Source organism: Nicotiana sylvestris, chromosome 7, assembly GCF_000393655.2.
Source record: "Nicotiana sylvestris chromosome 7, ASM39365v2, whole genome shotgun sequence".
NCBI classification, from domain to species: domain Eukaryota; kingdom Viridiplantae; phylum Streptophyta; class Magnoliopsida; order Solanales; family Solanaceae; genus Nicotiana; species Nicotiana sylvestris.
This window is the reverse complement of record NC_091063.1, coordinates 79,698,904-79,713,760: the sequence shown is the minus strand read 5'-3', so window position 1 is coordinate 79,713,760 and position 14,857 is coordinate 79,698,904.

Below are 14,857 nucleotides of genomic sequence, written 5' to 3'. Positions count from 1 at the left end.
TGCTGAAGAAGATTTTCCCACGTCAAGATGAAGCCAAAGGGAAATTCTCTCCCAACTGGCAAGGTCCGTACATGGTTCACAGGGTGCTGATAGGAGGAGCACTCATACTTGCAGAAATGGACGGAGAAATTTGGCCAAAACCAATCAATGCAGATGCAGTCAAAAGATACTACGCTTAGATTATTTATATTTCCTCATCTGATGTAATTGAACTATGCTTGACCTGATTCCAATTTAAGAGGGGATACGTAGGCAACCTTATGGGTTTGGTCATATCATAGTAAAATTTCCATTTCCCCCAAGATCATAAACTAGGGAAGAATTTTGAGGAGGGACCTCAAAATTCTGGAGCAAGTCCAGCCAACGACAACATATGTTATACGGTCAGAAATCGGGTAAGAAACTGGGGCATAATTTTGAGAAGGATTCTCAAAATTCAGAAGAAGGTTCAACAAGGCTCATTACCCGCAAACAGCCGAGGGATCATCTACCAAACTGGGGCAGAATTTTGAGGAGGACCCTCAAAATTCTAACATGAGGAAGCTACAATGTCTCTGAAATGTGTTACAGTCACTAGTTTATCTAAAACTCACTTGATATATCAATATGTTTCTAAAATGACTTTCTTTTATCAATAATTGCGTATTTTTGAAAACTCTGTTTCCGTGACAGTCAAGTGTTACCTAGGAAAACTCAAAAAGGCCTCCAGAATGGAGCAAAGTAAGGCAGTGGACAGAAGCACGAACCAACCTCCCATCACGTAACTTACACTTTTTCGTTGAATGTAGGCACATTTGACGTAGCGATAGCATTCGCAAACATGTATACACAAAGCAAATTCACTATCAATCCGGCCATCAAACACCAAATATATCTCCAGCTAAGATGCATACTACTTATATTTACTACTCGCTCTTTGCATGGGACTAAGCCTTGTCCCGCCTATTTGCATGAGGCTAATCCTTGCCTCCATCTTTGCATGAGGCTAATCCTTGCCTCCATCTTTGCATGAGGCTAATCCTTGCCTCCATCTTTGCATGAGGCTAATCCCTGCCTCCATATTTGGATGAGGCTAATCCTTACCTCCATCTTTGCATGAGGCTAATCCTTGCCTCCATCTTTGCATGAGGCTAATCCTTGACTCCGTATTTGCATGAGGATAATCCCTGCCTCCATAATTGCATGAGGCTAATCCTTGCCTCCATATTTGGATGAGGCTAATCCTTGCCTCCATACTTGCATGAGGCTAATCCCTGAATCCATGATTTCATGAGGCTAATCTCTGTCTCCGTACTTGCATGAGGCTAATCCTTGCCTTGCATGAGACTAATCCCTGCCTCTATATCTGCACGAGGCTAATCCTTGACTCCCTATTTACATGAGGCTAATCCCTAACTCCATATCTGCAAGAGACTAATCCTTGCCTCCGTATCTGCAAGAGGCTAATCCCTACCTCCATATTTGCATGAGGCTAATCCTTGCCTCCATACTTGCATGAGGCTAATCCTTGCCTTCATATTTGCATGAGGCTAATCCCTGCCTCCATACCTGCGTGAGGCTAATCCCTGCCTCCATATCTACATGAGGCTAGTCCCTGCCTCCATATCTGCAAGAGGCTAATTCCTGCCTCCTTACCTGCATGAGGCTAATCCCTGCCTCCATGATTGCATGAGGCTAATCCCTGCCTCCATAGTTGCATGAGGTTAATCTCTGCCTCCATACCTGCATGAGGCTAATCCCAGCCTCCATATTTGAGTGAGGCTAATCCTTGCCTCCATACCTGCATGAGGCTAATCCTTGCCTCCATACTTGCATGGGACTAAGCACTGTCCCTCCTTACATAAAATATCGCTCTATTCTGGTACTATCCGTTTGTTTTCGATCGGGCTAAGCCCTGCCCTGTGTTTCATAAGACTAAGCCTTGTCTTGGTGGCATCGTATTATTGCATCTCATGGGCTAAAATATCGCCAATCTATCCAAAGGCATCATAGTCTAAAAGACATCATCCTCATAGCTGGAAGACACCATGCCATGGCCTGAGGATCCCTCAAATTTGCATATCATTATTCAAAGGCATAATGGTTCGGAGGCACCATCTTCATGGCCTGAGAACATCATTTCATGGCCTACGAATCCCGCACTAAGTAATTTATAGCCTAGGATATCATGGTCTGAGGACGTCATCCTTAACCATCCGAAGACAACTTTCATGGTCCAAAGGGAATCTGCATCATGTTTAAATTTTAGCACAAATACATGTTCGTAGCCTCTCTTTATCTGCAGGTGACCAGCAAACAACCACTACCCTAGTAGGAGCGACCTCGCTCCAATTCCTTCAACTATCTTAAACCTGGACCGTTCACCATAACCACTCTTGCATCCGCTCCAAAATCTCATGTCCGTTCTTGTAATGACTTCATCGGTATATGCCACCAATGAATCCAGAACTACACGTGGCCTGATTCCTATAAAACCAGGGATATGTAGGCAACTCAAGATCGGAGTCCCCCTCTATCTTTCAAAACACCCCATTTGGTCAAAATTGGTCATCATTTCTTTACCCGAAAACTCTTTCATCCTTCCCGGGTAAAGAAGGGCCGCTGTTGAAATCCAATTTTTTTGGCATATTTAAGCACATATATATACTTTCAAAATAGTATATGCAGTTATAAGCATGCATAAGTATTTTTTGTAATTTTTCTACAGTTTTAAAAGCTCCAAATCAATTTATTTCTCCTCTTTTTATTATATAAATATATAATAATTATCCTTCAAATTACTTTTGTGATGATTTAGCCATCCAAATTCATTATTTATGCCAACATAGTGTTTAAATATTTTTGTGCATTTCGTAATTATATTTATATTTTAAGCTAAATTGCATATCTTTGCAATAATAGCCCTTACTAATGTATAATTATATTATTTATGCATAAAATGGTCTTTTATATTTTTAAAATGTTACATAACTATTTTAAATCAGTTTAGTACACAAGGATATTTTTGGTACTCATTTATTATTTTTTATAAATTATTTATTTATTAAAAATGGCTATTTAAAATCTAGCTTAATTTTATTTTAATTTGGCCTTAATTACCCAATACCCAACCCAATTTTTTAACCTAAACCTACCCCAAGCCTAATGCCCATCCTCCTGACCCAATACCCGGCCAAATCCTGGTCGTTGATCATTTTGATCAACGATCCAAATTAACCCTTTCCTAAATTAAACTAAATGACCCCCCCCTAAACCCTCTCATTTCTCACCAATCGCCGCCCTGAAATCCCTTCCCTCTCCAAAAGCTCTCAAGCCCTAACCCTAATTAGCCCATATCACCGGTCATCCGATGTTTTTCATGGTGTTTCCCTACCACCATCAGGCCTCTAATGGTTTCTCCTCTATTGGTATCACCTCTCCAGGGTCCTCAAGGGACCAGGGTTAGTCTGATTGTATCTAAGGCCCTTTCTTGCCTGTTTCAGGCTGTTCCAGTGTGATTCCGAGTAAAAGCTTCTTATATTGCCTAAGATCTATGGGTTTCAGGATCTTTAGCCATTTAGATGTCTCGTGATTTTCTTATCCTAATATGCCTCTACTAAATTCTTGGTTCAACTTTTCTACTGATTCTATATGTCTATGTTCATTCTGACTATTCTTTTCTTGCTTTATTTAAGTTGTCTGCAATATTTGCTGACTCTTTACGTGATTTTATCCTTAGTTAAACCCTTGATTATTCTGAAACTCTTATTTTTTATTTGAATTGAGCCCTTTTCCCTAACAAAGTCCTTGATTCTTACTACTCTACTCGATTTGATTGAACTTCTTGCCTTAATTGGTTTCCTCTTGCCTTATTTGTTATTTACTAATTCTTGCTAACTATTTCCTTAATTGGACCCCTGTTCATTCACCCCTAGTTACCTTACTTGATTTTCTTCCTTAAAATATTTGTCTATCTTTTACCTTTGATTGGTTATCCCTTGATTAAAGGGGAGACTTATTGATTTACATGTGTGATTGATTCCATGAATTTTCTTGATTGCTACTTAATTGATATCTTACCTTATTTTTGATTTAACTCTTGATTACTATATAAACTCCCTCCTATTATCACTTCTGACACGAACAATAGTACAAAAACTATCACTTTACACTCTAAAAGGCTCTCTCTCTGCTATCTCTGCTCTCTTTTCTACTTGTGATCCCTGTTATTCTAGCCTGCTGCAAGCCAAGTCTGGGAATTGCACAATACCTTGCTCATATCTTGTGTTTTCTTTCTTTAAACTAGGTATGCTTCTGATTAATTTTAAGAATCAAAACCTATGTGTTTACTTACTACTTTAGCTCATGTGGCCTGAGTCCGTTCTTATTTTTTTTTTGTTTACTGCCTACCCAGCATGCCTAATATTGCCTATTCAAATTTGTAATTAGTATGTTTCCACTTTACTTGCCTGTTTGGTATGTCTACATATGAAACTAAGCCTATTTGACTGAGTTCTGGTTATATAGCATACCTAGACTCTGCCTTTGTGTAATTAGCATGCCTTAACCTGTTAATACTTTCCTAGCACCTAAGTCTTTGCATGTTCTGGCTCACTCCTACTAAGTTAATTACTCTCCCTAGAATGGCTTCAACATGTTTCTGTTGTGATCTTTGCTGCATGACCTGCATTCTACCTACTAGTTCTATAGAACCCCCTCTATGTATCTTGTTGTCTGTGTGCTTCATTAAGGTGTACTCTCTATGTTCCCAATCCCTCTTCCCTTGTGTGAAAGCTGCTTGCCAAAGTTACTTCCTAAAGTTTGTTTGTTCTCTGTCTTGTGTTCTGATTGCAAAATTATTTCTTTATACTTTCCATCAAACTGTTTTACTAATGGTTTCAGAAGTTCTTTTTAGTCATAAGACCTTTCTATTAAACCCTTTCAAACTATCATGATTTAGCCAATTAGATAACCCAATTTTAAATCCCACACCAGCCTAAATACCCTTATCAGGCAGCCCAAAGACCCTAGGCCCAAACCTCTTATCTACCGACCTAGTTCTTGTTAGATCCTGGCCGTTGATTATTTTGATCAACGGTCCAGATCTCCCCTTACCTAAATTAAACTAACCTATACCCCCAAAACCCTAATCATTTTACCATCCTTCCCCGTCGTCATTTGTTCCTCTCCTCTCTCAAATGCTCTCGACCTAAACCCTAATCTCCAAACATCGTCACTCACCTACTGCCCTCATATGGTGGTTCTTCACCACCTCAGGCCTCTAATGGCCTCCTGTTTTCTATGGCGTCTCCAATTTTGGATCCTTGAAGAGATACTCAAGGGACCTAGGCGGTTTGTTTACACCTTGGGTTTTCTTGCTGGTTTTAGGCTATTTAGCTTGATCTTGAGTAAGATCTTTCTCATTTTTTGTCTTGGATCCGTGGTTTCCTAAGTCTGTGCATGTTTCTGTTGCGTTTCCAAAAAAAACTAATTTTTTATCCTTTGATCTTCTCAGATCTGAGATGAATCAAGTCTATTTCACATGTTTTCATGAAAGTCTTATGGTTTTTAATCGATTCTCCGTTTATCCTAAAAACTAGGGTTTACTGAACTCACTTTTTCAAAGACTTTCTGATTTTCAAGTGTTTAATCGTGGTTCTTAAGTGTTACTGACTGATTCATGTTAATATTGTCGGAACCTTAGCTGATTTATGCTAAAACCCTAATTTCTTATATTTTTGCTTTGATTCTGAGTCTTTCTGTGTTACTGGCCACATTGTTTGGTCTGTGTTTTGACTTTCATGATTTTCCTTAGTCTAATTCAGTATCTTGTGACTTTTACCCTAGTTCATCTCTGCTAGGGTTTCTGAGTCGATTTCTTGGCTAATTTATGTGTGTTTACGAAGTCTTGTTCAGCCTACTCATCTTTTTTGTGGAAAACTGATATTTTCCCTCTCTTTAAATCAGTATTATTTTGAATTTCGATTTATTGATTTGTTTGGTTAAAAATTGTGTGCTAATTCTTAATTTATTCCCTTGTTTACGACTCTAATTATTCTTATTACCTTATTGTCTGTAATGTTACTGATTCTTCATGATTATTTTCTTAATTAAACTTCTGTTTGTTTACCTCTTTACTTAGGTCTGATTTGATTTTCTTTCCTTAAGTGACTTATGTCCTTTAACCGTTGGGTAGTTGTCCTTAATTGAAGGAAGACTATGCTAATTTCGTGTGTGATTGATTTTGTAATTTCCTTGATTGCTAAATTATGATTTCTTTACCTTATTCTACTCCACCCCTAAACTGCTATATATACTCTCCTTTACTCTCAGTTCAAGATACGAACATTAATTCATCAATACTCTCACACTCTCAAAAGCTCTCTATTCTCTTCTATTACTTGCAATTCTCACTAACCTAGCCAGCTGTAAGCCAAGGCTAGCTATTTTCACCATCTCTGCTCTATACTCTACATTCTCTCCTTAACTAGTATGTCCTAATTCAATTCAAATTCAAAAACTATGTGTTTCTTTGTTGTTCAGTCCATTAGTTATGACTTCCAATCCTGTTTATTACTTACTGTCACGTTGTTCAATGTGTAACCAACATGCCTAGATCACACTGCCTAACTATTGTCTCACCTATCATGTTGGAATTTATTTCTGTTAGAATCTGTGACTAGTTTATTTACCCATAATGATCTTCTTACTATTTTGTTTAGCATGTCCAATCCTGTCTTGTGGTAATTGCATGCATCTTGTTTGCTCCTTAGCATGTCCAACTACATTGCATGCCTACTGTCTCACCCAACATGTATGAACTCTGCTTGTTCTATATGTGATTAGTATCTCTAAACTATGAGTGTTTTCCTAGTCTGTTCATTTAAGTCTTGCCTACTTTGCTTTACTAATGAGGTCTTGCTAAGTCATCTAGCCCTTCAAGGTAACTCTAGTTGTGTGTTTAGTCATGTCCAAGATCTATGTGGCCTCAACATGTCTTTGCTGTAATCTTTATCAATTCTACAAATTCTTGAGAAGCTTGTGCATCTGTTTGCTTATACACTAAGGTGTATTCTATGTATCCCCAATCCCCCTCTCCAGGTGTGGAATCTGTTTGCCAAAGTTGTTTCTGAAGCAGTATATTCTGTGACTTGTGTTCTAATTTCAAAGTATTTTTAATACTTCTCTCCAACTGTTTTACCACCAAACTAACCCTGGTTTTCAGAAAAATCTTTGCATCTCTAAGAGTCTTCTCTATACTATTTACCAAAACCGTTTTTCAAAATTATGCACTCTCACTTACTCTTAGATTATTAAGTCCTGCCCCTCTGGTATGTATACTGCTTAGAGACCCTTGAGATCTCTCTGAACTCTGGAATATCAGGGCTGGCTCTTCCACACTGCACATAAATCAGTCCTTATTTGAGAAAGTCTAGGTATGAGCACTGCCCCGGATCCTTGCGGTCCTTAGGGAACTCTGACACACCTGGACATGAAATTGGCTATGAAACTTTTGAGCATTTGAGACTACTGAAGGCCTGGTATGCCAGGATTTGCTGTGGGCCTACTTCATGCTCCCTATAGCTTAATTTCTATTCTATTTATGTATATTCAATCATTCATCTGTAATAATTAATTGTAAATAAATATTGGGGTGACTAGTGAAAAGGGAGGGTAGTTGTATACTGTGGGTAAAGTTGGGTAGATAACATGCCTATAGGGTTTATTTTGGTTTACATGTGCCGAGTAGATAACATGCCTATAGGGCTTATTTTTGTTCAAATATGTTTTGTTAGATAACATGCCTATAGAGTTTGCTTTGGTTTAAATAAGTTCTGCCTACTTTGGTTTACATGATTAGACATCATGCCTATAGGGATTAAAATAACTAAGGTTCAGTTTCCATTACGACATATATTCAAATTTGTCTCTTTAGTAATCATGCCTATAAGATCTAAAATCAGTTTTAATTAGAACTCATGCCTATAGGGTCTAAAATCAATTTTAATTAGAACTCATGCCTATAGGATCTAAAATCAGTTTAATTAGAACTCATGCTTGTAGGTTCTTAATTAGTATAATTAATTATCCTACTCGTTTCTTTAATAGTCTTCAACACTGTGTTAATTAATATCACTAGAAAGCATGCCTATAGGATAAAGGATTTCAAAATGCTTCCCAGAATTGTGACTGCATAAGGCGCTAAAATTGTGAAATTAGTTCTGTTTATATGTGAAATTATCCAGGTTTAACAAGCTGTAAAACCAGTAGGCAAGCTGGTTAGGATCTTGCTACTTCCCATAAAAAAAAAATAAACGCTACATGTTCTGTTTTGTGATGTTCATCTAGATATCATGTTCTTAGGATTTCTGAATTCCTTGAAAATCTGTGTTTTAGACGTGCTGTTTGTTTGCCTATATATCTGCGGAGGTAAATGTGAGCCTTCTAACTGCTTGTTCTTATTTGCTTGTCCTATATGTTATTTGCATGTTGCCTAGATTTTTACCTTTTACAAACCTTAGGCTGTCTAGAACTGTCCATATTTAGAGGTCCTAAAATCCTCCAGGACCATAAGGAAGGGACGAATAGCAGCACACTTAGAGGTTGTTAATTAAACTCACTTATAACCACTAAAAGGAGGGTAATGGGTAATAAAAGGATATGATGACCTACGAGCTAATGTCACGTGTAGCCCTCATTGAGGAGTGATTACCGGGCATTGCATGGGTATGATCCTGTAGGCTAATCAACTTAGGACTTCCCTTTCCTAACTCCCATATGTGTTTAAATTTTATAAACTTCCTTTTCTTTACATATACATGTGCAAGATGTTCAAACCTCTCTCTTGCTTCCATTACCTGAATCATACATGTATTTAGAATGTGAAAACATGAATTTATTTGCAAATATGTGTTGAAACCGTTTACTTGTTAAAATGACTAATTCACATGGTTTAAGTTTGTCCGGGACCCACCGTTGTGGACCGCAAGGGGTGCCTAACACCTTCCCCTCAATGTTATTTCGAGCCCTTACCCTAATCTCTGGTAATGCAAACTAGTTCATGAGTTAATCGCTCTAGGTGCCCTAACACACCACAATCTATTCTGGCGACTCTTCAAATACCCAATTCCCAAAAGGAAACGAGTTGCTCCCCCATGAATGTCGAAACCCGAACTCCTTCGAGGGAAGAAGGGGCTGCGATAGTCACTGTACCCAGCCTTTATTTATAATTGTTACTTACTGAGTTGGTGCACTCACACTACTCCCTACACCTTGTGTGCAGATCCAGGTGCTAGGACATCCGAGTGAGAGTCGATCTTTTCCTTCAGAGCATTTTCGGAGTTAGCAAGGTAGTTGCACGACATCCGCAACCCTGCCTTTCTCCTTCCTATCTTTTAGTATTTGTATTTATCAGACTCATCTTGTATTGAATAGATAGTATTAGGTTGTATTTTATTGGCTTATTACTAGTGACTCTGGGATCGGGCAGTGTTTGATGTTTTGCATATTTATCCGCTTGTTTTGAAATGTTTAAACGAAAGATCTGTGATAATATCTGATTAGTAAATGAATTAATAAAAAGACATGTTTATGTCTAGTACTGCGATAGGCGCCATCACGGCCGGGGTAGTTTGGGGTCATGACAAGTTGGTATCAGAACCTAGGTTACATAGGTCTCACCAGTTATGAGCAAGTTTAGTAGAGTCTTGCGGATCGGTACGAAGACATTTGTACTTATCTTCGAGAGGCTGCAGAACCTTTAGGAAAATCTTCACATTCTAGAATTCCTGTCGTGCGAATCTGTTGATTCTGGTAACTAAACTTCTGTTATTCTATTCTCTCATAGATGGTGAGGACACGTGCTACAGGTCAGGACGAACGGGCACCAGTACCACCAGTTGGGGCCACTAGAGGCCGAGGTCACGGTCGAGGCCATGGTAGGGGCATGGGTGTAGCTCGCACAGCAGCTAGGGCAGCACATGCAGATCCACCAACCGCCCTAGTTCATGATTAGGTCCCAGTTGTGGATGCTCCAACAGGACCAGCTCAGGCACCGGTTGCGTCGATTGTCATTCTAGGCCTTCAGGAGGCCCTATCCTATATTATATCTATGTGCGCTGGCCTGGCTCAGGCAGTCTCAGTTACTACGGCCGTAGCTACTTCCCAGGCAGGGGGAGGCACCCAGACTCCCGCTGCTCGCACACCTGAGCAGGTTGTGCAGGGACTTCAGACACCGGGGGCACCTCCAGCCCAGCCGGTTGCACCTGCCCAGGATTATGTGGTTCTAGTCATGCTTGATGACGAGCAGTGTAGATTGGAGAGGTTTGGTAGACTTCAGCCTCCAACTTTCGGTGCTGCAGAGGGCGAGGATACCCAGGGCTTCTTAGACAAGTGTTAGAGGATGCTTCGGACCGCAGGTATTTTGGAGACCAGTGAGGTATCATTCACTACTTTCCAGTTTTCAGGATCTACCTTTGTGGGAGGCTTATGAGAGGCGTAGGCCTATTGGTGCAGTGTCCCTTACCTGGCAACAGTTCTCTGCTCTATTTTTGGAGAAGTATATGCCACAGTCTCGCAGGAAGGAGCTGCGTAGGCCGTTCAAGCAGTTGCGTCAGGATGATATGATTGTGATACAGTCTGAGATGAGATTTTCAGAGCTAGCTCATCATGTTGTTTGGTTATTTCCTATGGATAGGGAGGGGATTAGGAGGTTTGTGGATGGCCTCATATATCAACTTTGGATTCTTATGACCAGAGAGAGGGTGTCAGGTGCTACTTTTGAGCAGGTTGTTGATATTGCCCGAAAAATTAAGTCAGTTTGTGCCAGGAGCGAGATGAGAGGGAGGCTAAGAGGTCTCAGGGATCTGGTAGTTTTGGTGGTGTTCCTTCGAGAGGTCAGTTTTAGCACGGCAGAGGACGTCCATTCAGACATACTCAGTCAGCTCGACCAATTCATCATGGGGCATCATCGGGCCACGGTTCTCACAGTTGTCATTAGGTCCATTCATCACTTAGTGCCCTTCCAGCCTAGAGTTCATCCCGTGCTCCATCAGTTTAGGGCTTTTCCATGCCAGGTTCTTCTATTAGTCATCCCTGTACTAGGAGTTCCCTTCAGTCCCCGTCCCCCATACTAGGGAGTTGTTATGAGTGTGGAGAGTTTGGGCATATGAGGAGACAGTGTCCTCGTCTTCTTGGGGGTCCATCTCAGCAAAGGAGTTAGTGTAATGACCCAACCTATCGTTTTGAGCTTTTCCACTTTGCTCGCCAATTCTCGGGCATGACTTGCCCCGTGTGATGTATTATTACTTAGGTAAATCATTGGTTTTGGTTTTCAGGGTAATCGAAATGAATTTGGAAGAACAGTTCTCAATTTAAAGCTTGAAATTTGAAAGGTTTGACCAGGATTTGACTTGTTGGTATATGATCTCGGATCGGAATTTTTATGACTTGGTTAGCTCCATTAGGTGATTTGGGACTTAGGAGCATGATTGGAATTCATTTTGGAGGTCTGTGGAAGGTTTAGGCTTGAATTGGCAAAATTTAGATTTTGGCATTTTCCGGTTGATAGGTGAGATTTTGATATAGGGGCTGTAAAGAAATTCTGGAAGTTGCAGTAGTTCCATTGTGGCATTTGGGATGTGTGTACAAAATTTTCGGGTCATTCGGACGTGGTTTGGTATACTTTTTGATCGAAAGCGTAATTCAGAAGATTTTGGAAACCTAGACTTGAATCCGATGTGTTTTAGTTGATTCGATGTTGTTTGAAGTGTTTTGAAGATTGGTATAAGTTCGAATAAGGTTATGGGATATATTTGTGCATTTGGTTGAGGTCCCGGGGGTCTCGGGGTGATTTCAGATGGTTGACGGAGAAGTTTGGAATTTTGGTGAGCTGCAGATTTTTTGCTTATGTTGTTTCCGCACCTGCGGATTGGGGACCCCAGGTGCGATGCCGCAAATACGAGGTAGAAGGCCGCAGAAGAAAAATAAGGTGAGGTAGGCTGTGACCGTAGGAGCGGTTGGGTAACCGCACCTACGGCATCGCAGGTGCGGAGATAGCATCGCAGATGCGGAAAGTTGGGAATAAGTGAAAAATCGTAGAAGCGGCTCTTGGACCACAAAAGCGGTATTGCAGATGCAAAGGATTGACTGCAGATGCGAATAATGCCTGGGTCTGAAAGTATAAAAAGGTTCCCTTCGCGATTTTGAGTGGGTTTTCACCATATTTCATTCGGGAGAAAGTTTTGGAGAGCTAATTAAAGAGGGAATTCAAGAGGGTTTCATGGAGGTAAGATTTTGGACCCTAAACTTGTTTCTATGATGAATTTTAACATTTGTAAGCTTGAAATCCATGGAAAATGAGTAGCAAAAATGGGTAATTAGGGCTTGAGATTAAGAGACCTTTGAGTGGGAATTTGAGGGGCCATTTGTGGTCCGATTTTAATGCTCTTGATATGTATAGACTCATGGGAGGATGAGGATTATATTGATGTAATTTTTGTCGAATTCCGAGATGTGGGCCCGGGGGCCGAGCAATTTCGGGATTTTTGATGTAAATTGGATATTTTCGAGTGGGCTTTGCTCCCTTAGCATATTTTAATGATTATATACTGATTGTGGCTAGATTTGGAGCATCCAGAGGTCGATTCGCGTGAGCAAAGGAATCGCGGGATAGAGTATGGACCGGATCGAGGTGAGTAATGATTGTAAATGTTGTCCTGAGGTTATGAAACCCCGAATTGCACATCGTTGTGCTATTTTGAGGTGACGCACATGCTAGATGATGAGCATGGGGTCATGCAGTATTAGGGATTGTGACCTAGTCCATCTCGAATGATTGTTTTACCGTTTATATGATTGAAAACTATTTGCTATCGTCTTATTTTGGGCGGAATGCCATATTTTGGGTCTAGCCAACTATTTGAACCCTTATGGGATTTTTATTGATGTTTCCTCACTGTTTTGATTTTATACTTGAACTCAGTCATGTTATATTCCATTGTTTTCATACTCAGCCATGTTTACTCTGTTTTAACACGTAAATGATCTTTTAAATGATATTTGGGCTGAGAATCATGTTTTACTATTGTTCGAGTGGCTTATGAGAATTTTGACTGAGTAAGGTCAAGGGCCTATGTTGTAAGGAAACACCGGATTATGAGTATGAGGCCGAGGGTCTGAGATATGTACACCACGAGATGGCTTGTTGATATGAGGTCGAGAGCCTAGTGATGATGCTCCGAGATGGCTTGATATTGCGCTTGGGTCATAAGGGACCCTTTCAGGAGTCTGCACACCCCCAGTGAGCGATGGTACCCATTGTGATGTGAGATATAGCTCGAGGGGCTGGTATTGTTATGAGATTTGTTGACACTGTGCCCGAGGGGCGGATTTGTTGAGATTGTGCTCGAGGGGCGGACCTTTATGTGTTTATCTTTCTTATTTGCCAGTCATTTGTTTGCTTAAATGTTAGAAAGGAATTTCATGAAGTTTAAACTGAACTAAAATGATTTTTCACATATCTTTACTGATTCACTGTTTTCCTGGCTTTTACTGCTTCATTATAGCCTGTAATGTGCCTTACGTGATTTCATATTTCTCAGTCTTTATTTATGGTTATTACTCACTAAGTTGGAGTACTCACGTTACTCCTTGTACCCCGTGTGCAAATTCAGGCATTGTTGATCTAGCTAGCTAGAGTTGAGAGCTCCCGACAGACTTCGGAGTTCACGTGGTGGCTGCTTGGCATCCGCAATCCCATGTTTCTCCCCCTTATCTCCTTATTTTTCCCTTATTAGTGACTTTGTTATAGCTTTGTAGACTTTTTTTTCAAACTTATGTTAGAGTTGATAGATGCTCATGACTAGTGACACCCCGATATCGGGATGTATTAGGTTATTTTCGTAAACTGTACGATTAACTTCTTATTATTTGGGATTTTATTAAGTTTAAGATTTAATTCTTATTGTTTAATTACTTAAAAACTGAAATGGGTAAGTGTCGGTTGGCCTTGTCTTCATGAGAGGTGCCATCACGATCAGGTCTGGGTTTAGGGTCATGATAAGTTGGTATCAGAGCCTAGGTTACATAGGTCTCACGATTCATGAGCAGGTTTAGTAGAGTCTTGCGGATCGGTACGGAAACGTTTGTATTTATCCTCAGGAGGTTGCAGAACCTTTAGGAAAAACTTCACATTCTTGAATTCTTATCGTGCGTCCTTGATTCAGCTTGAAATGTAACCCTTTGAATTCCTTCCACGCGTTCGTATGTGCGCATGAGCTCTCAGTATCAGATATGCATCGATGGCTTGTGATTCTCTGATCAAGGGACGAGGTGCGATCTCTGTGTGTTGATGTCGGCTAGTCTGGAGGACTTGAGGCCGGATTTTTGCCTATTGTTTGAGCTCTGAGATGATGATTATGTGAGCATGTGTTTCTGGATCAATATGTTTTGTGGTGTCCCTATTAAGGGAGGTGAGGACTAGATAGTTACATGATGAATGTGATGTGACTGCGATATGTATTCATAAGATTTGGAAGCGACGAGGAGGGTCTGCTGGAGGATAGAAGAACTATTAAGTGCTTGATTTCTATCTTGATTTGATGTACAGCCCCAAGTTATGAGAGTGTGAAGAATCTTTTCATGTTTTTTGGTTGGGTGGTGAAGTAAATTTCATGTTGCAATATGAGTTCAGATTTAGGAAGATAAAGTGACTGTGTAATGTCTATGACAGTGGAAGGTATACAGAAATGTTAGTTGGAGGCAAAGTAGGTGGGCTATCTCCTGCAGAGTGTTCTGAGGTTGTGTGATCCTTATGTTGTATATTAGAAGATCTCATTTACAAGTGAAATATATGTGTTGGAATTTAAATTTGGGTCAC